Source organism: Amyelois transitella, chromosome 11 (genome assembly GCF_032362555.1).
Source record: "Amyelois transitella isolate CPQ chromosome 11, ilAmyTran1.1, whole genome shotgun sequence".
In the NCBI taxonomy this organism is placed as follows: Eukaryota; Metazoa; Arthropoda; class Insecta; order Lepidoptera; family Pyralidae; genus Amyelois; species Amyelois transitella.
The window spans coordinates 11,118,786-11,124,846 of record NC_083514.1 but is presented as its reverse complement, the minus strand read 5'-3'; the positions used below and the strand labels follow the sequence as shown (position 1 = coordinate 11,124,846).

The following is a 6,061-nucleotide window of genomic DNA, read 5'->3' as shown; positions in this document are numbered from 1 at the left end:
TGCTCAGGTAAAAATGGTGTTGGCGATATCGCTATCCTTGTCTTTTAAGATTGCAAGTGTTTACATAAAATTAGATGTGTAATTTCGAAAGAGAGAGCAAGTGCCTCCGTGGCGCAATCGGCTAGCGCGTTCGGCTGTTAACCGAAAGGTTGGTGGTTCGAGCCCACCCGGGGGCGGACTTTTTTGTGTTGAATAAATATATTTTTTTAAGGTTATTTGGGGACTAAACTAGTAAAATGAAAAAAAGGTTATTTTTTTTATATGGTCATTCTATTTCATGCATTTTGAGAGCGTTATCAATTACAAATTACTAATATCTTCATCAACGCTCAAGGGAAATTCCAGAAAAAAATACTCTATGTTTAACTTCTGTCTGATAATCCATCCAAGGTTGCGGAGGTCAGACTGACCTTACTGACCTAGTATTCCGATCGTCCTCTTGCCTCAGTTCAATGGAATTCTATTTCTTAATTTTTCTTAAGAAGTACTTACCTACCTATCTTATCACATTTGAATGAATGAATGAATAAAAGTTTTTTAGTATCACACAAATATATCTTATACTAAAGTACTTAAGTAAAAACTAACATTTGCCTAAATTGTATTATTAATCCGATGTCCACTCAGCTTGTGTCGAGGCATTATACAACACCCCGACTGCCGGGGACACCGGTCAGTCATGAAGTAGGTACCACTGCGCACTGCGACGACACACTGAACCGTGTCTATATAATATTTGTTTATTTTATTACACTATCAATATATATAGGGGAAGAAAGATTATGGTTAGGACATTATTGTGTCATCAGAGAGTGAATCAGACGAAGGTATCATAACTATTATATAGAACAAATAAAGACAACACAGCACAGCTTAACGTGACTTCTGTATATTCAGAATATATTTTTTATTAGATTTAAGAGAGGGACAATTTCTAAAGAGAGGTGGAATGTTATTCGAACATTTCGTGGCGGCATAACGAAAGCTGCTACGAAATGCCTGTGCTTTGTGCTGTACATTCAATAGGCGCTGAGCATTTTTATACGGTATCACAAATAAAATTGTGACATATACTAGAACATGCAGAGGAAATAAGGGGGAATTTGATGAGGGCGCCATGCTTGTTACCCTTAACTGACGGTTCGGAAATTGCAACCCGTCAGTGCTGACGCGTGGTCGCGGTCGCCTCGCCTCGCCTGCCGACGCCAGCGCTGCACTCGGCCGATTTGGAACTAAACCACTGATTTTAGCGCTAGGAAATTGCATTGTTAAAATTTGATTGTGTTTTGTAAGATTTTTTTTGTGATGAAGTTTGTTTTTTTATGATATTTTGTTAACGTTTGATTTTACTCGTAATTGGCAACCATAGAAATTTGAATGGTCGCATTTCTAGGTTAGCAAATATGAAAAATTATGATTGTTATTTTATTAGGTTAAAATAAAATATGAGAACACTTTTTACTAAACACTATAAATTATGTAAGTACGGTTATTTGTGGCTACAGTTACTCTCTAGTATATAAACATATTATTATGTGATGTCTTTGATCCTCACGGGAACGGCCACATTTTTGAGTATGACTTAATATTGAGATTTAATCAAATGGTGACTACATATTTCTTACTTCACACTAATTAATTTATGCAAGTGGTATTTAGGTATTTCGTTTTTTTTTTTCCAACTAAACAATGAAAAGATCTTAGAAAATTTTCTTAATAATAAATGACGTCCGCTTCAAACCCAAAGCCGACTTTACCATAACTCAAGAGCAGTTTTTATTTAAACAGATGGTGTATTTTCAACGAGCGGACGTTCGCGCTAACAGATATATTGTGAACCAGTCTGGTTTCTGTGAACGTCACCATACATTAGTAGCATTAGTAAATAGTAATAAAGTAACAGAATACGTGGATAATAATTCTATCAGTTTGTTTTCATTGGCCCGCGTTGTTCGGGTCGAAACGGTCACGATGATGTGTTAATGCGTTCGCTTTAATTGTGGTATTTTTATATGCTGCATTATGTTTCAAGGTTAATGTTAATTATCGCTGTTTAACCCACTAATGTTGTAGAAACGTCAACAGCTCATGGAGAATGTAACACGTATTTTATGTTGAACTAGTTTAATGCAGTTAAACCGTCATCAAATAAACAAAATGGCGTATGTAAACAAAAGCGACTATGTAGTGTACGATCACTTGATATTTATTAAAACAAAAATGTTTCAGTTATTATCTAGGTTTTGGTGCTCAGAATCAGATTATACGAATCTATTTAATTTCTTTAGAACTTTTAAACAAGCTATTGTAAACTGAAATTCCTTTACTATAACTGTTGAACCTATCCAACGTTATTTGTAGCAAACTGATAAAATATTATTACATTCGTTGATGCTATCATTTAGCAGTTATAAATAGAAACACACGTAAATGTGTTCTGGCAATAAAAATCAAATCGGTTATCGGTCGAGTTGAGCATATATAAATATGTGCGATTGTATCAATCACTGTCGAAACTCCGGCTGTCGGTGGTTCAGCCGATAACGATGTTTATTTGCGATAATGTAATCAATAACGGGATTATTTCCTTTTCGGTAGGGCTCAGCGTGTTTGCTAACACGTGTACATATTGATAGCTGGAACGATCAACAGGAATGTATACATGAGTATGCTAATTGTAATGTGTGATGTGCCCACGTCTATTTACTTTGGATTACGTGACTCGTACAGGATATGTAAATGTTTGAATCCGGACTATTTATGAACTAAGTAAGGATTTTCGAATTTCAGGACATAGGAATATTACAAACAGAAGCTATTGTTTATATAAAATGACATGTTGTCTGGAAATAAGCAACCTTTTTATATTCGTAACTGGCCACAAAGATTATCAGCCAAAACGAAAATAAAAAAGTGACGACCGTAAAACGATTTGAAGAGCAATTGTTTAAATATATTTGTTTTAAAGAAAAAATACAGTTCTAAATTAGTACCGGAACTGTGGAGTTTTAGTTGCATTTGTTTTTTATATATTTCCCGTAACATATCATTATTTTTACATAAGTAAATGAGAAATAATCTTTTGTTTTTAAGGTTACATTAATTTGTTTAATATGTTGCAATTCTTTTTTTATTGTGAATGTAATTACCATAATTTTTTTTCACATCCAGCCAAGTCCGTACAAACGAAATCTTGACAATCGAAATTAATCATAACAAGGGGCCCTTCCCATTGTTCTGGAATAAGGAAACCAATTAAACAGGACACGCTAAACGTCACCTAACTGTTGAATATGAATGGGTCCGATGCGATCTGCCCGCGGTTGCCGCACAAAAGAATCAATTACACGACGCGGCACGCGCAAAGCAGAAAGAAAACAATATTGCACTTGCAACGCTTACACTCTTCACTGTTTCTGTACCTTGGCTTGCAATTTAGTAGAGCGAGGATGGGACAGATCTGTCCACTTTGTGTTTATACTTACGAAGCAGGCATAAAGTATCTAAATCAGCACTGAGGTATCGGATGATGGGCTAATCAAAGTATTATTATTATTCTGTATTTTATGTATTAATAGTTTTCAGTTGTAGACTTACAAGTTATAGAATCAAATATTTATGAATTTGATCCAACATCGCCAATGCATTGGCAATAATATCTTGCCTTTAGTACCTCAATTCCATACATGACGATGAAAGAAATTGGATTTTTAGTTTTAGCGACGCATGACGTCAAATAATTTGAATTATAAACATATATCGTAAAGTAAGTAAATTATTTAAAAACTGTTAGACACACAAACTGAAAAATCTCAACTTGATTTTCACATAGCAAAATTTCGATACAAATACAGATAAGACCTTAAATCCCAAATCACATGGAAATCGGAAAACTTATAAAGTCGGGGAAACTTTAAACGACATTTGCCGTGTCTAACTTTTCTCCGGCTGAGTCGTGAGTTCGGCCCTCGTCTCTCTTTGAGGCGCAGATCAAAGCACACACGCTTCTATTAGCCCTGATTACAGGGCGCTCTCGAGCCTCCGCCTCGCCGCGCCGCGCCGCGCATTGTCTACCGCGGGCACGGGTTAAGATGCAGTGTAGTGTCATTGCAACTTTAATTAGCTTTATAGTGATATCGTTTGAGCTGGTATTACTTTTAATATTAGCATGAAGCTGGTCGGCCGTAAGGGGGCTCTAGTGCGTCGGTTCAAGTGCAGTTTGTATTTTTGAATTAGCTTTGATGGAGATTGTTTGATGTTAAAAGCATTTCCAGCAGTAATATTTGAGAATCTTGAAACTTAGGTACGTTACGTAACGTACTAACCTGGGTATATACCCATCTTCACAACTTTTAAGTAGGTACTTACTAATATTTAAATGAGATAATCTTATCACATTCAGGTAGGTACTTATTTTTTTTATTTAAATAAAAGCGATAGCGCATGCACTTAAAAGAACAATTCCGAATTCATAACTCTTTCCATGTTTGACATTTTCAATCTGCGTGGGAAATAATTAAGGTGGCAAACAATGAATGTACTCCTACGAATGTCTTTTCTTCAATAAAAAATTATCATGGCAATAGTAACACTTAAATTAATATGTTTCTTATTCCCTTAGTCGCATCTAACGAACGATATTTTTGGTAAAAATAAAAGTGCTATGAACCATACGGTACAAAGATAACATGATAATATGCGAAAAACGTATAGTATGCGTAAAGTATTGTAATAAATCAGTTAAGTAATGTAAAAAAAATATTAACCTAATCAGAAAAATGCTATAAAAATTATTTTGTTATTTCGCTAAGTGTTCCACGGCGTTGGTGGTGTAATGGTGAGCATAGTTGCCTTCCAAGCAGTTGATCCGGGTTCGATTCCCGGCCAACGCACACTTTTTGCGACTTGTTTTTTATTTACGCATTTTGTTTGTCGGGAACACTCTTCACTAAGAGAGAGAAAATCATGACGGTAGAACAATATTTCACGCTTCAAAATCTTGCAATTACAATTAAATTGTTCGGAATGGAGGACTGTTTGCGTCTAGCACCGGAAATTGTGTCTTCTATCAATATTGGGGGCGACTGTACCCTTCGAGACTTGTCAGACGTCGAAGGAAATTTATCCCAATTTCTTTCAAATTAAAGTTGATTGTGGATTATTAAATTTCAGTCTGATTTCAGGATGTGGCGAGCGATTTGCTCGTGTAATTTCGTACGATTGCTGTGTGTTCGTGATGGGCCTAGATAGGTTTTGAGGCAAAGTAAATATTTGTATGAGAGTGCCGTGGGTAATGGGCGAATGATTTTATTGGTCAAATAACATGTTAAATTGTCAAAGACAAATTTGGTTGGTGTAAGATAAGTTTTATGGACATGTGAAAATTTCAAAATACCGAATGGATTTGATTGAAATTTTGCAGCAATAAAGAATGATACCTACATTGGTTACGTCATACATGCGGTAGATATTATTTCATAATTTTATATGTGTAAACACAGATGGCCTGAACATAAATAGTTATGCTGAATCAGGAATTAAATTGTTATAGTAGGTTTTATAATGTACTTATTGAATGATTATATGTGTGCTCATACATATACTTACATACAATCACCTCTTTATTCCTTACGGGGTATACGGAGCCAACAGTCTCGAAAAGACTGAAAGGCGACGTTCAGCTCTTTGAGTGTTTTCTACTTATTATTTATAAGACTCTAAATGTAATTTAATTTTAATCCGTCTTCAAACAATAACTCCCTGGTTGTTAAATGTACTTCCACTTATACCTATTTGTTCTGTGATGCGTTAAACTTACAACAACTCTTTTTTGCCCATTGGGTTAAATAAATTCAGCTCAATAAAATCAAAATCCCCATCGTTTTAACGTCAGATTCGCACTGGGTCCGTCAAAGGGCGTATTGTCTGGTAGTGGGTGTGGGCCGTCTGCTTGGCCGCTCGCACTAATTGCCTCTCACGACGAGGGCCCTCGCCGAATGTGCTGGTGCTGGGCTGACGGAAAACTATGATTTCTCATTTCTGGTTCCTACGGCTGATCCCG

General features: G+C 35.8%; 2 non-coding genes across 2 annotated transcripts; both read left to right on the top strand.

The window, feature by feature from the left end:
• Window positions 1-102: 102 nt before the first annotated feature.
• Window positions 103-176, top strand: Trnan-guu (transfer RNA asparagine (anticodon GUU)). Its single transcript has one exon. It is a non-coding gene; the product is annotated as a tRNA-Asn (tRNA).
• Window positions 177-4,820: 4,644 nt separating this feature from the next.
• Trnag-ucc (transfer RNA glycine (anticodon UCC)) lies at window positions 4,821-4,892 on the top strand. The gene has a single exon. It is a non-coding gene; the product is annotated as a tRNA-Gly (tRNA).
• Window positions 4,893-6,061: the final 1,169 nt, after the last annotated feature.